Source organism: Cetorhinus maximus, chromosome 17, assembly GCF_964194155.1.
Source record: "Cetorhinus maximus chromosome 17, sCetMax3.hap1.1, whole genome shotgun sequence".
Classification (NCBI taxonomy): domain Eukaryota; kingdom Metazoa; phylum Chordata; class Chondrichthyes; order Lamniformes; family Cetorhinidae; genus Cetorhinus; species Cetorhinus maximus.
The window spans coordinates 13,792,735-13,816,160 of NC_135895.1; the positions used below are offsets into that span (position 1 = coordinate 13,792,735).

At 41.1% G+C, this 23,426-nt stretch overlaps 1 protein-coding gene across 1 annotated transcript in view; it reads right to left on the bottom strand.

Annotated features, from left to right (window-relative positions):
* selenof (selenoprotein F) overlaps positions 1 to 23,426 on the bottom strand; it is a 55,351-nt gene that overhangs the window by 23,102 nt on the left and 8,823 nt on the right. The window lies entirely within an intron of this gene.

The window sequence follows — 23,426 nt, forward strand, 5'->3', positions numbered from 1 at the left end:
CAACTCATTGAAATTTCTTATCTGCTAGTCTGTCACGTTTGAGTTTTGTGGCTTAGAAGTTTGTAAAGGGCTATCGATAGTAATTGCCTTATTGGGTAAATCTTAAATCAGATGGCAAGTACCAAGAGCATGAAAAAAATGCAAATTTTTGTGACCACTGAACTTGAAGCTTATACATCCAAACGGCCCGTGAAAAGTAGAGTGCTCTCATCCTGTTTAGCAACCCAGACAGATTTGCAACCATTATGATCTGCAGATTTTCTGTGATGCAATCTCAAAAGTGCAGACGAGTGTGACACATACACCTTTGAAGAGTACATTCTATGACAAGGCAACATGAATATGAAAAACTTGTCATGTGTCTGAAAAAGAATGTGTCTGAAAAAGAATACTGTATCACATTGGTACATTGCAATTCTGAGAAACAGCACCCAGAGACACAAGATAAAGGATTTATTGTCTAGCATCTAAATATACTGCAATATATTTTACTACATGACCAATGGGCATTGAATAGTAATTTCCTAGCTGCAATTAAAGCAATTAGATAATGCAGGTAATGTGCAACGTCATGCATTCTGCCAATTTGATTTTTGTTCAAGTTGATTCCTTCATATCCCAGTGTCATCTCCCCTGCTCATCAAATGACTGTGCTCAGCTATGGATGTCAACTAAACCACTAAGCAGAAAAAATCCAATTATACCAGACAAAAGAAAATTGATCTTTGTAAGCTTTTCTATCAGACTTAATACACAAGCACCAAAGATTCGAACTTGTACTATAAAATACCAAATTACAGTCATTCAATTTCAACAATTAAACTTTTATTCTCAAATTATTTGTGGTTATCTAACAATCCATGCATTGGCCACAAACAAATAGCTAGTGTTCATCATTTTATTGCCAGGCCAAGCCAATGCTCAGCAAAGGCCAGCGAATTATCAATGTACTAATAGTGAAAAACAAGCACTTGCACTCCTATAGCAACGTTAATGTAATAAAATGTCGCAAGGCACATTACATGAGAGTTACAGAAGAAAAGTCAACGCAGAGCTATGTAAAGAGATAAAAACAGAAAATTCTGGAAAAACTCAGCAGGTCTGGCAGCATCTGTGCAGAAAGAAATAGAGTTAACGTTGAATCCAACGTGACTCTTCTTTGAAACTGGAGAGAAGTAGAAATGTGATGAGTTTTATGCTGTTGAAAAGGGGAACTGCCGGGCGTAGATGGGGCAAAACAGAAGGTCATGGAAAGGGGTCAGTGCTGTCTGAAAGCAAAAATATAGGAACAAAGATACAGAGTGGCACTGGCAGGACCCTCAACTACGTGTGACTCATTTCCCGCACTTCTGCCTTCACCTTGCCCCTCCATCCCAGAACCACGGTAGAGTGCCCCTTGTCCTCACTTTCCACCCCATCAGCTGCCACATTCAAAGGATCATCCTCCACCATTTCTGCCAACTCCAGCACGATGCCATCACCATACACATCTCCCCTCTCCTGCCAGCATTCCGAAGGGACCGTTCCCTCCGTCACATCCTGGCCCACTCATCTATCACCCCCAGCACCTCATGCCCTTCCCACGGCACCTTCCCATGCAATCGCAGGAGGTGTAATACTTGCCCCTTTACCTCCTCGCTCCTCACCATCCCAAGGCCCCAAGCACTCCTTCAAAGTGAAGCAGCGATTTACTTGCAATTTCAATTTAGACTACTGCATTCGCTGCTCACAATGTGGTCCCCTCCACAATAGGGAGACAAAAATGCAGCCTGGGTGACTGCTTTGTGGAACACTTTTGCTCAGTCCGCAAGCATGACCCTGACATTTAGGTCACTTGCTATTTCAATCCACCGTCCAGCTCTCATGTTCACTCTTCTGTCCTCGGCCTGCTACAATGTTCTAGTGAAGCCCAACGCTAGCTGGAGAACAACGCCTCATCTTCTGATTAGGTGCTTTACAGCGTTATGGACTCAACATGGAGTTCAACAACTTCAGGCCATGAACTCTGTCCTTTGTTTTTGCATTTTTCTCCACCCCCCCTCCCCCCATCTGTATCTTGTTCCCACATTCTTGCTTTCAGGCAGTGCTGAATCGTCTGTTTTTATTTCACATTTCCAGAATCCCCAGTATTTTGATTTCATTTTAGCATATAAAGATATACCAGGCCAGAGACAAGTTTTAAGGAGTGCCTTGAAGGAGAGAGAGGGGTAGAGTTGTGAAGGCTTGAAGGAATTTCAGAGTTTTAGGCCTAGCAGCTGAAGGCATGGCCACCAATGGTGGAATAACTAAAAGTGGGATTGCTGAAGAAGCCAGAATTGGCAGAGCACAGAAATCTTGGTGGGGCAGTCCGGGGAATTGGCAGGCTGAAGAAGATTAGACAGAGAAGGGTGAGGCCACGGAGGGATTTGAAAACAAGGATGAAAATTTTTAAAATTGAGACATTGCTCAAGTCAACGTACATCAGTGAGTATAGGAGAGATGGGTGAGTGGGACTTGACGTGAGTTAGGACATGGGCAGAGTTTTGAATGACTTCAAGGTAGAAGGTGGGAGGTTGGTCAAGACTGAGTTGGCATAATCAAGTCTGGAGCTAAGAAAGGGGCAGATGAGGGTTTTAGCAGCAGAAAAGCTAAAGCAAGGGAAAGTTGGTGACATTAAAAGCGGAAATAGGCAATTTTGATGATGGGGTGGATGTGTGGTAGGAAGCTCATCAAGGGGGTAATAATTCTCCTAATAGGGAAATACATGAAAGAAACTCCAATAAAAGAGGAATATGACCGTCAGTTACTTAACTACAAAAGCAATGTTACAAAGACTGTAGGTATTCTGCTGCTTTAAGTGTGACACTAAAATAGGCACAGATTTGTTAAATGCAGCAATACACTTCTCTGGCTGTAAATGACCATTACTCAGTGCCCAATGGCTTTTTACAGTCAGAAATGTATAGCAGCATTTAAAAAAGACATTAAAAATGTGTGGTGCATTTGTCACTTGCCAAAATTCTATACCAACATTAAAGATTAGCAACCAACTTTGAGCAAATGCAACACGCCTTTCCAACACACAAATATGAATCATTATTCTTCTTCCTCCCAATTAAAGTTCAACTGTGTTAAAATAGAAAAGTTTGATTTCATGCTGCGATGACACACAGCATTTCTATGTGTTTCTTATATTTGAAATACAAATGACTAATTTAATCATCTGCATTTCTTACTGTGTATAAGAGGGGCATTTGTGCAGTCTACTGGCTGTTTAGTGTATTCAGAACAATGCATCAGTTGTGAGTTTCTGTTTTAAATGCACTCTGGGGAACAGTCACAATGGAACAAGGCAGCCAGCTGCTCAACTTTCACCCCAAATAAATGAAATATATCTCGACTAAGCATGAATCTACAATGAATTTCTGAAGACAGTGCTCCATTTCTTTATAAAAATAGAGCCAATAAACTTTTATATCCATACAAAACTGTTGCAGTATATAACAAATATAAATTCAATTACAATGCAATGGTCAATAAATGGAAGAGAAAATGAAACTTAAATGCAGCACGGAGAATAACCTTTACAATCACAACAGATTGGTGAAGGAGCTAAGTGGACACTAAAGAAAGCTAAACACTGCGGTTGCAAAACATCTTCAACCTTGACCTTGTAGTCTTTACCTATCCCATTGACAAGCAGTCTTTTTTGAAGTCCTCCAATTGTTCAATTTCTGTTTTGCCTCCTAATTTTTGATTCCAAGGTGTCAGGTCTCTCTTCAACTCATTGAAGTTAGCCCTCCAAGTATTTTTACACTTGATTGGATCTTGTCCTTTTTCCATTCTTTCAAACTATTCTAAATCCGATGGTACCATGATCGCTGTTGCCTAAATAGTTCCCCACTGAAATATTCTCCACTTGCCCAATTTCATTTCCCAGAACTCGATACAGCACTGCTTCCTTTCTCGTTGGCCTGGAAACACTGTCCAAGAAAGTTCTTCTGTGCACATTTCAGGAATTTCTCCCCCTCTTTGCCCTTTACCATGCTTCCCCACCCCAGCCCCCCAAGTCTATTAAAATAAAATTGAAAGACCCCATTATGATTACTCTGTGGTTCTTGCACCTTTTTGTAGCTTGCCTGCAACTTTGCTTCTCTATTTCCTTCTGGCTATTTGGTGGCCCATAATATGCACCCAGTAGAGTAATAACTCCTCTACCCCTGACCTTGGCCCCTAAGACTGCACCATCCTGCTCCAATGCTATACTGGTTTATTTGGTAAATACTCAATTTTTTTCCTATTCCATCTTTCCTGAATACCTTGTGTTCAGGGATACAAAGTTTCCAATCCTCTCCTTCTTTGAGGCAGGTCTCTGTTACTGCCACTATGTCCCATGTGTTTGCAGTTCACCAATTTTATTTACCACGGTATGTGTATTTACATACATGCACTCCGAACTGATCTTTGGCTGCTCTGCATTTGCCTTGTCTGATCATTCCTATTTCTGAGCTATTCTACACTGCATTGCTATTCGTCTCTCTCAGTTTCTGTGTGCCTTGTTTTTCCTCTCTCTTGTTTCATCCTGACACACATTTCCTGACAAATCAGTTTAAACCCTTCCCCACAGCACGAATCATCTTCCCACAAGGACATTGGTCCCAGCTTTGTTGAGGTGTATCCCAAACACCTTGAACAGGTTCCTTCTGTCCCAATATAGGTCCCAATCCCCCAGAAATCTGAAGCCATTCCTCCTGCACCATTCTCTCCACGTCTCATTTACCCTTTTTTCTTAATATTCCAGTACTCATTTGCACATGACACTGGGAGTAATTCAGAGAGCATCACCTTTTAACTTCCTTCCTAATGCCCGAAATATACTGCACAAACAGGTCATTCAGCAAAACCAGCCCATGCTGGCACTTATACTCCACTCAAGGTATTTATATATTTACTGTTTTTCCTTGGTTTAAAGCTCTTAGCATCTCCTTACCTCCCACTTCCACGACCTCCCCATCACCCCTGTACCAAATACCCATTGCTACAGTCTACAAGCCACTCTGTTTATCAGATACACTCAGCTCTGATGTATGTAACTTTAACAAGCACCTTGTTACAACTAGAATGTCAGTAGCCAGCCATAATTAAGATCTAGCTAGGTTCCCTCTTATCGACTGCGAACTGCCACTGACTTGCAGTTTTAAAGCAAGAAAAACATGTTAAATTTCAGCCTGATAAAAACACGCTACTTACTATTTATCCACTACTTCGCACTCTCCCCAAATTACTGCTGCATTCTGTTTACAAGCTGCTCTATCAGGTTTCCCCAAATCTTTTGTCCTTAGACACAAACTTAAAGGCTCCATTTAACAGGACCCATGAACACAAAAGGTCTTGGTCTTATAAATTCTGTTTTCTGCATCCAGTTGGAGGAAGAACAGCCACCAATTATTGAAAATAAATTTGCAATTTCCCTTTCCAGTTAAGTATATTTAAGGGCAGCTAAGATCTACAACAATGGAGACATTTAGACTCAATTGTTGCAATAGGTAAACTCTCTAGCAGGGCAACATCATTAGGTAAGCATACTTAGATTACACCATGTCACTCACTGCCTATGAAAAATGCTTTGTATATATTGAAACCCTAAAAAAAAAACAAAGAACTTGTATTGGTCAAACAGCTGATACTGCTACTGGAATGCATTAGCCACCATTACAAACACACCAATTCATTGTGCACTTCCGCAGTCCCCTGCGAGTAGACAGCTCACATTTCCAGACAGTAGTATGAACATTAGCCATTTTGTTGTGCTGTCTCATTACAATGCTATCTGCTCTTGGACTACAAATTGGGAGACTGCTGTTGAGCTAAAAAGGGAAAGCAGGAAACAGACTGCTGTGGTATTCAACAGCACTAGCTCAGCCATAGAGCATAACTGCCTCAACACTTAAGTCGAGCGCATTGATAGCAATTGTTTCAAAAACATGTAATGATAACATGTGATGGGGAATGCTCAAAATGCAATAGATATTTTCAGCAACTGCAAATATCTGGGCAATTTCTTCTGTAATTTCATGGATAGTTAGGCTTACTCCCAGCTCATCCCTCTTTGTTTCACTGATTGGAAAAACGGTACATTTGGCAGACTTCAGTTCAAAAAAAATTTGTTCTGGCACATCCAGATTTGATGAGGCATAATATCTGATAAAAGTCCATCGATGAGGGCTTAAGTATTAACTTGTATCGTTTTGCTTACCAATACTGAACTATACTCCAAGTCAGATTTCAACTAAAGGTGGACAGTTGTGTATTTTCTCAAATGATTTATTGAATAATTCTATGAAGCCAAGATATTAATACATTATATTTATTACTGTTGACTGCTGAATTGGAAAATAGCCCAATGCTGAATCTTCATTAATGAGGCATACTCATTATTCTTGGGAAGCAGTTTGAGATGTGAGGAATGGTAAGTAGCAGCATAAATCCAAGTACCTCTCCCATGTAACAGTACAACATTGTACAAATACATGGTTCACTTAGTGATTTCATGAGAACTGAATGAAGGAGCTATTTTTCACTATTTCAAAATCAACCTACTTAAAATCAGAGGCTAAATAAAAGGTTCCTGAATTAGTCAGCTAAGTTCCACCAGTACATTAAGAATTAGGATCTTGAAAAGGCCATGGTCAGTTTTCATTGGTACTATATTCAGTTTTAGTTAAGACCACAAACAACTTAATGCCTTGCAGGACAATACATTTGACTGGACTTAAAAAATATAGTTGCATCGTTTGGTAGGACAGAACTTGAGTATTGCTGAAAAAAGACATGTCAAAGCTTTTTGTCTTGCACTCATCAGGACACTTCGCAAGAATATCAATACAAGGGGAAAACAGCAATTTATACTGTATGTGAGGCGCGTACGGATTGGTTGGCAAGTGGACTCTGAGGATAATGGCTACCCTGATCAGATCATTTCATGCTATATATCACACAAACTAACGAACGGACCTAAGGCTGTCACTTTCAGACATGAAAGTGCCTAGTCTGCCTCCGATTACCCCGGAAAGGCAAGGTATCTCAAAAGTTTGAGCCTGTTTCACGCTGCTACTATGATGTAGCAACGAGTGGTATTTGTCACAAACAGGATGCTTCCGTCAAGCCAAAAAGTTGTTCTGCCTATCACACAAATGAGTAATGTGGTATATGAATTTCAGTGCGTGTGATGCTAGGTCCTGTGTCACAAACACTGACAGATCATATCAAACAGTATATCCCAGCCGCTGTTGGCAATGGACAAGGTACAGACCACACTCAACCAGCCCGCACTTGTGAAACTCAAAACACAGTCCAACATTAGATGTGATTCTGCAGCTGGACAACATTTACTAAATAATCCTCAGTGTGCTAAGAATTACGCTGACAACTAATTTAAGATTGCCAGTCGGACTTGCAGTGTGGCACATTTGCATGTACTGGAAGCTACATATATTAATACACAGGGCCCTGTTATTTGCAGACAAAGAACATGTACATACATTGCCCCTATTGCAGCTAAACAAAATAAGTGACAGCCATTCGCTGACTTATGCCTCAGGACAATGCCTTGACCAATCAGGGTCAAGCTGCCCAGTTTAAATTTCAAATAATGCTTGGCAGTTAACTGTCAGTCACCATCACTGGTGCATTCTCCATGGCAACGTCTCTACCAGAGTCCACTTGCCAACTTATCAGCACTCTCTTCGCATACAGTATAAATTGTTATTTTCCCCTTATATTGGTATTCTTGTGAAGTACCCTGATGAGTCTCTTGTTTCAGCAATACTCAAATATAGTTGTCCGTTGATAGTTTACATGTATCGATTTACAAACTTCCTGTTTGGTTGAATTTTTACATATTAACAAAGCAGGGATGGTCAATGTCTTATCAATGACATGGTTAAGCTTTGTTAATGTCACTTACATTGTTAAGGTTAAGAGAAACAGGTAATGGGTATTAATTGCCTTTGAGCACATATAAATAGGGGATAACTGGGATACTGGGGCGGGGATTTTCCAGCCCCGCCGTGAGCGAGGCAGCGCCCCAGCCAGAAGTCCATTGGCTTGTGGCAGGACTGGAATATCATGGCAGTGGGCGGGTGCGGAAAATCCCGCCATGAGTTGTGCGGGAGGAAAACTGTGAGGCTGAACAAGTCAATAAACTCTCTTGAGAAAAGCTCTGTATCTTGGTTTCAGCTTCACCAACTGGCTTCGATCCTATTAACAGGGGAGATGGTGGCGCAGTGGCAATGTCACAGGACTAGTAATCCAGCAGGCCCAGGCTAATGTTCTGGGGGCATGGTTTCAAAGCCCACTACAGCAGTTGGTGGAATTTGAATTCAATTAATAAATCTGGAATATAAAGCTAATCTCAGTAGTGGCGACCATGAAACTAACATCAGTATTGTAAAAGCCCAAGTGATTCACTAATTGTACAGGCCACCGCTGCACACCCTTCATTTCCTTGTCAACTGTCCCAACATGCTCTGTCATTTAGTCCTGGAGGTGGCAGGAGCTCCCAGTGAAAGGCTCTCTCAATCCCTTTACCATTGGGATTTTGGTGTGTAGGATGTTGCATGCAGCAGTCCTGTGCAACAAAAGACGTGGTTCATGGACAGCCAGGCCACTTGTCTTTTCGGTGGCCCTAAGGAATAAGTGACCCATGTTTACATAGATTGTGCGAGCCCCTTTTTGACTATTTGAGGAGGAGACTGCTTCTCAAATTCTGGTTGCACTTCAGCCCCACCCTCCTGATCCTTGGCTACCTGCTGCAGGGGGCGGGGGGGGGAGAAGAAAGGCAGATCGGAGCACTGCCTTGTGGGTCTACTCGTGAGCCTGGCCAATGTGGCTATTATTAGGTTCGGGCAGTGGGCTGTGGAGGGACTCATCAGACCCGACTATCTGCCCATATTCCATGGCTACATTCGCTCCTTGATGTCCCTGCAGAGGCAGCATGCGATGTCTGCCGGTATGGTTGAAATTTTCTGTTACTGGTGGGTGCCACAGGGGCTGGAGTGCAGAATCAGCTCTGGGAACATTATTTTAATTTAATCTGATACATTTCCTTTAAAGTTTTGTCTTTCTGTTACAGTGCCCCTTTAAGAGGATGCTAATTTGTTCATCAGTTTATTTGTTAGTCAGTTTATCTTATTGATACTCAGAAGAGCATATAAAATAGGGAATTGCTGGGATACTGGGTTGCGTGGGAGGAGAGCAGTGTGACTGAACAAGTCAAGAAACACTCTCAATAAAAGAAAAGCTCTGTGTCTTGGTTTCGGCTTCACCAACCAGCTTGGATCCTGTGAACGGGGTGATGGTGGTGCAGTGGTAATGTCGTTGGACTTGTAATCCAGAAATCCCACCACAGCAGCTGACGGAATTTAAATTTTATTAATAAAGCTTGATTATAAAGCTAGTCTCAGTAGTGGTGACCATAACAACTATCTCTAATGCCCTTTACCTGGTCTGAAGTCGCATAGCAACGTAGGTAACTCTTAACTGCCCTCCTGAAATGGCCTAAGCAAGCCTCTTAGTTTAAGTGCAATTAGGGATGGGCAACAAGTGCTGGCCTTGCCAACAACACCAACATCCCACGAAAGAATAAAAAAAACAAAAAAAGGACATGGTCACATCACTGAGTGTTAGAGGAAGGAAGAACGAAATTGAGACAAAAGCATAAAAGCAAAAAACTGCGGATGCTGGAAATCCAAAACAAAAACAGACTAATTTATAGCCAAGTTTTGCAATATGTTTCTACTTGCAAAATGTATAAGATGATTCATGAAATAAGAAAAAAATGTGAAGGGTTTGAAAGAGGGAAAAGACGGAGCAATGAACTGATGGGAAAAAAAACTAACTACTGTACTTGAGTTTTATTTGCATAGGGTTAAAATTACAGTAATAACTACACTAATTAATTTCTGCACGTGACGTGCTATCTGAAAATGCAAAACATAATCAGATCAGGGCAACTGGGATTTCCCTTGACTTTGAAGGTAAAACACATGTAAACACAAATACCAATTAAGTAATAGTTAAAGGGAAAAACTGTCATCCTCAAATTAGCCACCAACAACTCAGCATGAAAATATGGTACCAGCAATGTTTACCGACAGAATTAAAAAGACTACTGAAACTCATTGATACATTACCTGAAGTTACATGTACAATGATTTGCAATGGATGTGGGGAAGTACAGCTGGTGAGAATATGCTGCCGTTATTATTGCTGGTTGATTGCTTCTGCAAGCAACGTTTCCAATCTTGTTTGTACAATATGGATCCCCAAATACAAAGAACATTTTCAATGTGACTTGTCTTTCAATCACAAAAATTTGTGCATAGAAATTGTTGCATAGAAAGTGAAATGGAAGGATAGTACTTCATTATTTTGTATGCTTGTCCCCGCTAGCATTTCGCTAAGCAGTCACAGCACCATTGCACACAAAGCCAAAATGAGGTTTAGGGAGGGAAATTCAGAGCTCTGGGCCTTGGCAGGTGAAGGCACAGCCATCAATGGTAGAGGGATTAAAACTGAGGATGCTCAAAAGTTGGGAAAGTGCTAATATTGGAGGGCTGTAGGGCTAGATGAGATTACAGAGAAAAAGAGAGGACTCAGGCCATGAAGGGATTTGAAAACAAAGATGAGAATTTTAAAATCAATATGTTGCTAAACTGGGAGCCTCTGTAGGTCAGCGAGTACAAAGCTAATGGGTGAATGGGACTTGCTGTAAGTTAGGATACTGACAGCAGAGTTTCGAATGACCAGTTTACAAAAGGGTAGAATGTGGAAGGAGCACATTGGAATAGTCAAGTGTAAAGTTAACAAAGCCAAGGATGAGGGTTTCAGCAACAGATTAGTTGAGAGGGGTGGAGTCAGGAGATATTACAGAGGCAATCTTGGTCGTGGTGTGGATACATGGTTGGAAGAGCAACTCAGGGTCAAATATAACCCCCAAGTTTGCAAAGAGTCTGGTTCAATCGCAGTCAGGGAGGAGGATGGAGTCTGTGACCATACAGCAGAGTTTGTGACGGGGTCCTGAGACAATGGCTTTCACCCTCCCAATGTTTAGTTGGAGGAAATCTCTGCACATCCAGTAGTGGATGTCAGACAAGCAGCCTGACAATTTAGACAGTGGAGGGGGTCAAGGGATGTATGGAAACTAACGCTATGTTTTTGGATATAACACCGAGGGGCAGCATGTAAATGAGAAATAGGAGAGGATTCCAGGGGTAATCGTATGGGAGCAGGAAAAGAAGCCATTGCAGGTGCTTCTCTGGATATGATTGGATAATTAAGAAATAAACAGGGTGTATGTAGTTCTACTGAAATAGATAATTGTGGAGGTGTTGGGACAGAATGGCGTGGTCAACAATGTCAAAAGCTGCTGACAGGTTGAGAAGGATGAGGAGGGCTTGTTTATCCCATGTGATTTGTGGCAAAGATGACATTTGTGACTTTGAGAAGAGCAGTTCTGGTACTGTGGCAGGGGGTGGAAACCTGATTGGAAGGATTCAAACATGGCGCTCCAGTAAAGAAGGGCATGGATTTTGGGGGGGGGGGGGGGGGGGGAACAGTTTGTCCAATCTACTCTGTCCACGCCTCTCATGATTTTGAGCGTCTCTATCAAATTTCCTCTTAATCCTCTTTTTTCCCCCCAAGGAGAACAGTCCCAGCTTCTCCTATCTATCCACTTGACTAAAGTTCTTCATCCCTGGAACCATTCTCATGAATTTTTTCTGCACCTTCCCTGATGTCTTTGCACTGTTCTTAAAGTATGGTGCCCAGAACTGGACACAATACTCCAGTTGAAGCTGAACCAGTATTTCATACAGGTCCATCATAACTTCCATGTTTTTGTACTCCATACCCCATATGCTTTATGAACTGCTTTCTCTCAATCTGCCCTGCCACCTTCAGTGATTTGTGCACATATGTCCTCAGGTCCTTCAGCTCCTGCACCCAGTTTAAAATTGCACCCTTCATCTTATGTTGCCTCTCCTTCCTACCAAAATGGATCATTTTACAGTTCACTGCATTAATTTTCATCTGCCTGTCTTGCCCACTCCACCAGTCTGTCTATATCCTTTTGAAATTTATTACTATTCTCCTCACAATTCACAATACTTCCAAGTTTTATATCATCTGAAAATTTTGAAACTGCATTCAAGTCTAGGTCATTAATAGATCCAGAAAAGCAGGGTCCTAACACTGATGTAAGTTGTGAAGTCCCACGAGATGGCAAGGTCAAGGGGTTGGGCATGAATAGAGTTTGGTTAGTTTATATGCAGGGAGAGATTTAAGGAAGATAGGAAAGCAGTGATGGAGGAGAGAAAGCATGATGAACTGAGATGGAGGTTGAAATTAGAGAATGAGAAGTCACTCAGTGTAGAGGCTGAGGGAAGAAAGCAGTGAAGTTGCCAATTAGGGCAGCGGTTTACTGTCTCATTCGAAAGACAGCACCTTTGAAAGCGCAGCACTCCCTCAGTACCTCACTGGATTGTCAGCCTAGACAGCTGATAGAATGAAGGGAGAGGTTATGGGGCATAGAACACCCTGTCAGGAATAAATGGTGGAGCTGGAATACAAATAAAGTGAATAAATTGTGCATAAATGAATAAAAAGGAAAATTTAGAGAATGGGATTAAGTGTGCTAGGCATAGGTATAGGCACAATGGGCAATTTGGCCTCCTGTGCAGTACATTACACAGATTCAATTACACCATTTCATCGCATGAAACATGGCTTTAATTTAAATCGGCCTGGGGAACTGGGATAGACAGCGAGCTAAAAAGGTACTGCTCCTTGGCAGCTGGGGACAAAGCTTGAATTCAACTATGAGCAGTAATAAGTGATATTACTTCAACTCAATCCAACTCTTTTTTGGGGTGTGGAGTCATCATGCAAAAAAACCTTTTCCTCCATTGCTCAAATGTCAGCCTTATTCTGAAGCAGTAAAGATAGCAGTTACAGGAAGGTTGTGTCAGCTGCTCCAAGATTAGCATCTTGATACAATACAGGGGCAGGACTTAAACTAATGATGACTATTCCAGTTGCAAAGAAGAGTTATATCGGACTCAAAATATTCTCTCTGCACAGATGCTGCCAGACTTGCTGAGTTTTTCTGGCACACTGTTTTTATTTCAGATTTCCAGCATTCGCCATATTTTGCTTTCATTAACATTCCATTCTTGTTGCGGCACTGACATTCCTACATTACAACAGTGACAACAATTCAAAAATACTTAATTGGTTGTACAGCATTTTGAGACATCATGAAAAGCACTATAAAAATGCAAGTCTGTCTGTCTTTCTTTTCATTGCAATTGTTAAACCCCGAGATTGCATCAGCATCTGGGGAGAGACAGTGGCGTAGTTGTAACATCAAAGGACTAGCAATCCAGAAGCACAGGCTAATGTTCTGGGGACTCTTAACTGCCCTCTGAAATGGCCTAGCAAACCATCAGTTCAAGGGTAATTAGGAATGGGCAACAAATGTTGGACTTGCCAGCGACACCCTAACCCTATGAAAGAAAGAACAAATTTTTTAAAACCCTCCTTGTTGAAGGTGGCAAAGTCTTAGTGCCAGATTTACATCAAAATTCACAGGAAGCCTTTTATTAAGCTACAATTGTTAAAAGAGATGTAAAAGAATGTACAAATGAATAAATTAAAAATTAAATACTACCCGCTCAAAACTACGAAGTCTGCATTTCTATGTAGTGGAAGGGTAGATAATATAAATAACTTGAGTTTTAGTTGGAAGCAGGTTCCTTAATATACTATTACAACTTCCTTCTACCTCTTTAGAACTGCATGTAATTAGCAATTATAGTCTTCTCTTGACATTTTGAAGTCACTTTTCTGCTGAAAAGAACTTAAATTACCCAATAATATGAATTAAGTATTACTAATATAGCAAAATGGGAATTTAGTGCTATTTGAATTAAGTAATAGATGGTAATTTGCAAGGTATTTTACATAATGTATCTTATAGGTGCATGCACACACACTGATATTATAAATCTGCATTCGCTGATTTAGATTAGCTATTTATAATATTTAAACTATTGGTTTATATGGAAAAAACTATCCAAATGAAGAAGATTTCCAGTTGACAGTTATAGGTTACTGGGCATGGAAACCACCCACATTGTTTTATCATTTATTCTGCTGGCCATAACCAGTTGTGAATGGGCAAGGCATATTTTGTTTTAATACTGCACATTCATGAAAAAAAAAATTACCAGGCGTAAAAATAAGATCTCGGAAATATGCTAGTGCTCAGTGTGCTGAACATGGAATGCGTGAGCAACTCGCCAGAAATTGTGTATCAAGCAGAGGTCACTCTATGTTAGATATGAAGTAATTATGTAATGATTGCTTTGTGGTCAGCTGGGTGCCTGTCACACACACAAAACCAATAATACAGAAGAATCTCCAAAACAATGAGAAATTTACAATTAACTGTAGGGTTCTTGTTTGCTCAAGAGAGAGTACACGCAGTCTCCCATATAGAGGCATGTACTATCGTTCCAATCCAGACCTGTTAAGTGCAGAGTGGCAGCTAAGGTCCAAGGGGGCACATAGGATTTTAAAAACAGACAAATAGGTATAATTTACTCTAATAGCTCACCAGAAATGTTGTCCATCAGCTGGTACAATGGTGTACAAAATTGACTGGAGTAGAGGAGGAAGAATCTCAGGCTCCTCTGACAAGCCCAGAGCTCCAGGTTCCTTCAATAAGCAAGGGTGACTGGGGAATACTCTATTGTGCACAGGAGCACTATGGACCAGCCTTCTTTAGGTATTGCAATGCTGGATCTACTGCAGACTTGGCTCCAAGGTAGAACTGCTGAGCCATCTCAAACCAAAGAGATTTCGTTTACCTCATACGTCTATAATCACTAGTTGGTAATCAGACATGGAACAAGCATTGTATCGAGTCCTCAGTGGGTTGACAACAGGTCCAAGGAGCTCTTCAAAATATGTATGGTGAGCAGTATAATGCCATCAGATGTACAAATTAATTGAGAACATTCTCCAAAGCATTGGTTCAGAATATAGCCCATTGATTTCTGGTTCCACTGGGTGATGTACAGAGTTCCAGCAGTAGCTCCTTCTCCACCTGCAACTCAATCATGGTTGGGACTGAGCCTGGCACAGAAGCACATTGTCTCATTCTGGGCTTTAACAGAATGTCTTACAGTTGCTTTTGCATAGTTTCGGAATCTCTTTGTTGGCTATCTGCTTTCAGTATGGTGAAAAGATGTACATGGGGCAGTCTGTCTCATGCCAGCTACCTTCATGTCCAAGGGTCTTAAATTTAAACAAAGCCAATTATGGAGGTATGAGAGGCGAGTTGGCCAAAGTAAATTTGGAAATTTGATTGCAATAAGATGGTTGATATCTAAGGGAAAACATTTAAGGAAATAATTTATAACTCTGAACAAATATTCCCTTAACGAATAAAGGGTTCACTGGAAAAGTGGCATGACCACAACTAAATAGAGAAGTCAAGGATTTGGGGCGGGTGAGGATGGGCCTGATTCCTGCCAGTGGGAATTTCTGGCTGGAATACACCTGTGGCATCCAGCACGGCCAGGGTATCAGGGGCTGTTAATATTCAAAAGGCCAGGGGTTCCCTCATTTCAAATTGCTTGATGAGGTTATGAATTGTTTTTAAATTGTGCGGCCAGTATTGTTGCACAACCAAGGTTCCCTCCAACCACACCACCACTCCCTTGCCCCCTCAGGCAACAGACCCCACCAAAGAACAGCATGGGGGTTCAATGAATGCATGCAATTACCCTAAAAACAGACAGATAGCAAGATAAGCCATTAGTCTTCTGTAGTCCTGTCCTGCTAGAGATGCAAGAGCGCATCTGGAGCAAAGAAAAGTTGGATGAAATCCAAAATCTAGCTTTGTACTCTGGTTACTTTCAGCTTCAACAGCATGAAACACGACACTGAAAACTGCACAAAGAACAGAACCCAAACAAAACAAAGTAGGCAAGGCTTGTTCGCATTTGCTCTGTCATCTTATACAAAGCGATAATGTTGCTCTATATCCTTGAAGAAAACATTGCCTTTTCCTGTAATTAGGCAGATAGTGAAATTTCAATAATTCTTGTGGAATTACTTGTAATTTGTTACTCTCAAAAATTGAAATGTAGGTACATTTAGAAACACAGATACATTTAAGGGGAAGTTAGATAAACACGGGGCATAAAGGAATAGCCTAAGCTGAAAGAGTTCAATGAAGAGGGATGGGTGGAGGCCTGTGTGAAGGATAAACACCAGCACAGGCCTGTTGGGCTGAATGACCTGCTTCTGTCCGTACATTCTATCCGTAGGAATACATTTTCCCCCCATAAAATGTAGTTTTTCCTTGGTTACTGAAATTTTTATGCACATTAAAAATTAAGACCAAATTGCATTTGTATATTAAGATAAAAGAAATGAATAAACAAACTTGAACACAGTGTCCGTTATGCACACCGCAGTGATGAGAAAAGCTTCCAATCCTAAACTTGCTCCTTCACCAAGACTGCCTACTTCCACACCTGTAACATTGCTTGGCTCCAGCCCTACCTCAGCTATCTGCTGCTGCAACACTCATCCATGCCTTTGATGTCCCCAGACTTGACTATTCCAATGCAGCCCAGTCCAGCCTCCCATCTTCCACCCTCTATAAACTTGAGCTCATCTGAACTTCTGCTGCCTGTATCCTGATGCACACTAAGTCCTATTCACCCCTCACCCTGTGGTTGCTGACCTACCTTGGCATCTGTCTGGCAGCACCTCAATTTTAAAATTCTCATCCCTGTTTCACATCCATGGGCTCATCCCATTCTATCTTTACCCTCTTCCAGTTATTGACCCACCAGCCACTGAAACTTCTGTGCTCCCCCATTTCTGGGTCTTGCACATCACTGAGTTTAATCACTCCACCACTGATGGCCATCCCTTTAGTCATCTGGGCCCCAAGCTCCAGAACTCTCTCTAAACCTCTCTATCCTTTTAAAAGACACTCCTCAATACCTACCTATAACCAAGCTTTTGGTCACTTGCCCTAATATCTCTCTCGTGGCTCAGTGTCAAATGTTGTTTGACAAGTCTCCTGTGAAGCTCCTTGGAATATTTATCTACATTAAAGGCAATACATAAATGCAAATGGTTGCTGCTGTTGAAATAAATAATGAGCTAATCAGCTTTAGTGATGTTAGTTAATGAATAGAAATGTTGACGAGGACACCAGAACTGTGCAATGGGATCTTTTCCATTTATCTAAGAGGGCAGGCGGTGCCTTGCTTTAACATCTCACCAAAAGACAGCGTGCCTTTTACGGTGCAGCACCTCCTCAGTATTACATGGGAATGCCAGCCCAGATAATGCGTTCAAATCTCTGGAGTGAGGCTTGAATCCATGGTAAGAATTGACACAGAGGCAAGAATGCTCCTTTGAGCCAAGGCTGACTGTTAGGAACCCGGAGTATTCTCGATTGTTATGATCCCAGCTGATGTTACTACTGGTCAAGCCAGGTCCCAGGGTGGAACCCACCGTGATAGATCCTAACTTTTATTTTTTTTTAGAAACGTGGAGGGCGGCTACTGAACAGTCATAGGAATCAGCTGATGAACTTTTAACAAAAGAGTAAAACATTTATTAAACAAGGAAAGATCAACTATATAACAATACCCCTTCACCGATAACATACAGATTCGTAAGGGTAACAGAAGTCACAAAAGCTATCTTACACTCTCATGTTCACAGTAAGTACACAGCCCACGTAAACCAATAGCTGACCTGTGGTCAGACAAACCACACTCTGAAACCAAGTGACAGATGTCATCCCAAACAGACGCTATGGATTTCTCATCAACTCCCCTCAGATTCTTGTCACACCATGAGCCAATCAGTCTCACTGAACTCAGTCTTTTACATGAGGGTTTCCAATCTTCACTCTCCAAGAACTCGCTTTGGAATCTTCTCCCAAATGATGCTTTCTCTTGGATGTCTTCCACAAGGGTCCACCTCCAGAGTTCTGAACTCTCCTTCAGATGTTCCTCTCCCCTGGATCGTTATGTGCATTCTAACTTTGCCTTCCATGCACCTTCTCAGATGCCCTGCTGTGCCAACAGAACACCACTGCTTCACAGGCCCGTAGTAGAGTTACAGACCTTCAGCTGTCTCCTTAGGTCTTCTGGCTTCTCGCAAGCCTATTTTGCTTTAAGTCTGCATCCTGCAGCTTTCTCCCTTTAAGCTTGGAGCCTTCCTCTTCTTTTCACTCGTGACATTGCTTAACAGGACCTTTTACAGATTCTGGCTCTTCCTTTGGCTAGAAGGTTTTGGGACCTTTCTCCTGCTCTGCTCCCTGGTTTTGGTTTTTAATTTAGTTTGGGGAGTGCTATCTGTCCCTCTCCTAAGCTGCTTCTGCTGGCAGCTCCATTCAACTGAACTGAAACTACTTTTTTTTGTTGTTCTCTGTGGGTCCCTCTCTCTGGACCCCTGTTGCAAAGCAACAACACTTTTTCCTACATCATGTTTGTTTTAACTTCCCTTCAAGAAACTAAAACCTCATTAGATTGCAGCTATCTTTTCAAGTGAAAACCAAAACTCAAGTTCCCCCTTTCTTAACACCAATACAGAAATACAAATTAAACTTAAAAGCTAAAACTCATTCTTAACATTCACAAATACAAATGTAACTTACTTAAACTATCTCTAGTTCCTTACACGATATTCCACCCAATCATATATATTCGTGGCCCACAGAGGATTTTCTCTTAGAAAGTGAAGTGACAGTACAAGAATCAAGGACCATTAAAGTTAGCACTGGATTTTCCTCATGGGCTGGCTGACAAACAGCTACAATTCAAGTCATACCAAGCCGTGTGAGGCCAGGAGCAAAGAATAACACCCATATCTTTCCAAGGGAACTATGATTTAGTGCTTTTACATGTTGCTGCTTAAATTCTTATACCTCACCACTTCCATAAAGCAAATACACTAGTTTAAAGCGCACTTGAAATATTTGTCAAAGAGTATGTGGCATCTAGGCCATTTTTTAAAAGTGGGAATTTCTATCAAACCATATTCAATTGCTGCTTATAATTATTCAATTTTCTCCTCTACAAAGAAAATTAGCATGCAAGAACAGCAAGCAATTAGGAAGGCAAATGGCATGCTGGTCTTTACTGCAAGGAGATTGGTGTACAAGAACAAGGAAGTCTTGCTACAATTGTACAGGGTTTGAGTGAAACCACATCTTTTTATGCATAGTTTTATTTAAGGAAAGACATACTTGTCTTGGAGGTGGTACAAAAATTCATTAAATTGGTTCCTGGGATGAGAGAGTTGTCTTATGACGAGAGGTTGAGCAAACTGGGTCTATACTCTCTGGAGTTTAGAAGATAGAGGGGTGATCTCATTGAAACATACAAGATTCTGTTGGGGTTTGTATCTCATAGGTTACTTCCTCTGGCTTGGGAATCCAGAACACTAGGGCACAGTCTCAGGCTAAGGGGTTGATCATTTAGGACTGACATGAGAAGAAATACTTCACTTAAAAGGTTGGGAATCTTTGGAATTCTCTTCCCCAGAGGTTTGTGGATGCTCCATCATTGAACATATTCAAGGTCGGTACAGATAGATCTTTCATCTCTCAGGGAATCCAGGGATATGGGGAGTGGGTTGGAAAGTGGAGTTTAGGGACAAGATCAGCCTTGATTGCATTGAATGGAGCAGCAGGCTTGAGAGGCCATATTGTTTACACCTGCTCCTACTTTTTATGTTCTATCTAGAAGAAGTTACGCTGCACAGTTTGCAGAACAACCCACATAGTGCACACTTAACCTAAATGGATTAGAAAAAATAGATGTAATAGGATTTTGCACTTCGGCAGTTATTACTACACTACAACAAAAACAAAAATAGCTGGTAAAGCTGAAGAAGATGAAGAGTCATATGGACTCGAAACGTTAACTGTATTTCTCTCCGCAGATGCTGTCAGGCCCGTTGAGCTTTTCCAGCTATTTTTGTTTTTGTTTCAGATTTCCAGCATTCGCAGTATTTTGCGTTTATATTACTACACTGCAGTTGTAAATTGCAATAACAAGTTGCAATAAATATATTTACGCTTGAAAATTCTAATTTATTTAAATACTGCTGAAAAAAAAATTTGAAAGACTAACTGCACTTTATCAATTAGAGGTTGATTTCTAGATTTTCAAAAGCACTAAAAGTGTCATATTTGGGGATATTATGGATGAACGTCCCTCATCCCAAACTATTTGTCAAAGCTGTCTAAGAATACAGCAAGGCAGAGTTACTCACTCAGCATCCTACAAAGTTAAACATCAAGTTATTAACTAGAATTTGATTGTTTCTTTTTAAGTTGCACTCAATGAATCTTTAATAATGCCAAATGTTGGGTATGAAAGAAGCACAAGTTAAAAATTGAAAAATGTAATTATTCTGAAATTTATCATTGGGACAATAGCATATTTTAAAGTTATCAAGGACAGCACCTTTTGTGTTTGACACTTTTTCTGGCTGACCTTGGGTGCAAATTGCAAAGGAGTTAATTGCAAAGTAACTAGCAAATCTAAAGCTGGATATTAAATGGTGTTGCAGGTAAAAATAACAGCATGTGTATAAATTCTGTCTCCCATCACTTGAGCTCTTACTGTGGTTAGGAAGTTAAATAGATTGGTGACAAACACTTAAGAATTACTCCTTTTCTTCCAAAAGAGAAGTTTAGGTGACAGTCACAAGATTACTTTATTTTCTTCCTCTCTGTAAAACATACTATTCTTTATAAATCCTTAGTAACATTGAATCTTGTATGTTTCAATGAGATCACCCTTCTTGCACAGGGGTGAAATCAAAAAGGAAACTAGGGAAGCAAAGAGAGGGCATGAAAGAATATTGGCAAGTAAAATCAAGGAGAACCCAAAGATGTTTTATCAATATATTAAGAAGATAATCAAGGAAATAGTAGGGCCCATAAAAGGTAACCTACGCGTAGAGGTGGAAGATGTGGATATGGTTCTTAATGTACACTTTGCATCTGTCTTCACAAAGAGGGGGACAATGCAGACATTGTAGTTAAGGAGGAGGAGTGTGAAATATTGGATGTGGTAAACATAGGGAGAGAGGAAGTATTAAGGGGATTTGCATCCTTGAAAGTGGATAAATCACAGGGGCAAGTGAAATGCATGTCAGGCTGTTAAACGAGATCAAGGAGGAAATAGTGGATGCTCTGACCATCATTTTCTAATCTTCACTGGATGTAGGTGTGGTGCCAGAGGCTTGGATGGCTGCTAACGTTACATGTTTGTTAAAAAATGGAGCGAAGGATAAACCGAATAAATTCCAGGCCAATCAGCCTAACCTTGATAGTGGGCAAATTATTGGGATCAATTCTGAGAGACAGACTAAACTGTCACTTTGAAAGGCACAGGGTAATCAAGGACAGTCAGTATGGATTTGTTGAGGGGACATCATGTCTGACTAACTTAATTGAATTTTTTGGATAAGTAACAATGACGATTGATGAGGGTAGTGCAGTTGATGTGATCTACATGGATTTTAGCAAGACTTTTGACAAGTCCCACAGACTGGTTAAAAAAAAAAGCCCATGGAATCCAGGGGAATGTACTAGCCGGATACAAAATTTGCTCAGTGGTAGGAAACAGTGGGTAATGGTTGACGGGAGTTTTTGCGACTGGAAGGCTATTTCCAGAGGTGTTTCACAGAGCTTTTTGCAGTATAGGTTAATGACTTGGACTTAAATGTAGGGGATATGTGCAAGAAGTTTGCAGACAACACAAAAATTGGCTGTGTGGTTAATCATGATGAGGGAAGCTGTAGACTGCAGGAACATATCAATGGACTGGTCTGATGGGCAGAAAAGTGTCAAATGGAATTCAATCCAGAGAAGTGTGAAGTGATGCATTTGGACAGGCCAAACAAGGCAAAGGAATACACAATAAGTGGGAGAAGACTGAAAGGTGTAGAGGAAGTGAGGGACCTTGGAGTCCACAGATCCCTGAAGGTAGGAGGACAGGTCAGGTGGATAAGGTGGTTAAGCAGGCATATGAAATACTTTCCTTTATTAGCTGAGGTATAGAATACAAGAGCAGGGAGGTTATGCTGGAGCTATATAAAACATCAGTTAGGCTGCAGCTTGAGTACTGTGCGCAGTTCTGGTCACCTCATCACAGGAAGGATATAATTGCACTAGACAGCGTACACAGGAGATTTCCAAGGATGTTGCCAGAACTGGAAAGTAGCAATGAGGGTTGGATGATGAGATTGGATAGGAACAGAGGAGGCTGAGGGGAGATTTGATTGATGTGTACAATATTACGAGGGGGCTGGATAGAGTGGACGGGAAGGATCTGTTTCCCTTAGCTGAGTTCAGTGACGAGGAAGCATAGATTTAAAGTGATTGGTAGGAGGACTAGAGGGGAGATGAGGAAATTTTTTTTTCACCCAGAGGGTGGTAGGGGTCTGGAGCTCTTTGCATAAAAAGTTAATAGAGGCAGAAACCCTTAACTAATTTATAAGGCGTTTGGATATGCACCTGAAGTCCTGTAACCTTCAGGGCTATGGATCAAGTGCTAAAAAATGGGATTAGCCTGGGGGCTCATTTATTAACCAGCACAGACACAATGGATAGAGTGGCCTTCTTCTATGCCTCAAATTTTTTACATTTTCTAAAATTTTTAAGTATCTGAAAAGGAGGAAGTTGCAGGGATGTGGGAGAGGCAGGGGAGTGGCAGTACATGAATTGCTCCTTAGTACAGCCAGCAGAGACACACAATGGGGCCGAATAGGTTTCTTCTCTGCTGGAACGATTCTATGAAGAGGCAATTTCTAATATTAATAACCAAACAATATCTTTAAAATGAGAGCAAACACAAGTGAATATTTGGGGAGACGGTGACGTGGTGGTAATACCACTGGATTAGTAACCCACAGGCCCAGGCTAATGCTCTGGGGACATGGGTTCAAATCCCACCACGGCTGGTGGAATTTAAATTCAATTAATAAATCTGGAAGATAAGGCTAGTGTCAGTAATGGTGACCATGACAACTATCATCCATTGTCAAAAAACGTATCTGGTTCACCAATGTACTTTGGGGAAGGAAATCTGCTGTCCTTACCTGGCCTGGCCTACATGTGACTCCAGTCTACAGAAATGTGGTTGATTTTTCACTGCCCTCTGAAATGGCCTAGCACTCAGTTCAAGAGCAATTAGAGATTAGCAACAAGTGGATTTGCCAGCAATGCCCACATCCCATGAAAGATTTTAAAAATTACCAATTTACCAAGAGCTATAACTACCATGAAGAGGTGATTGACCCCATTACCAAATGATCATAAAATATTCTCA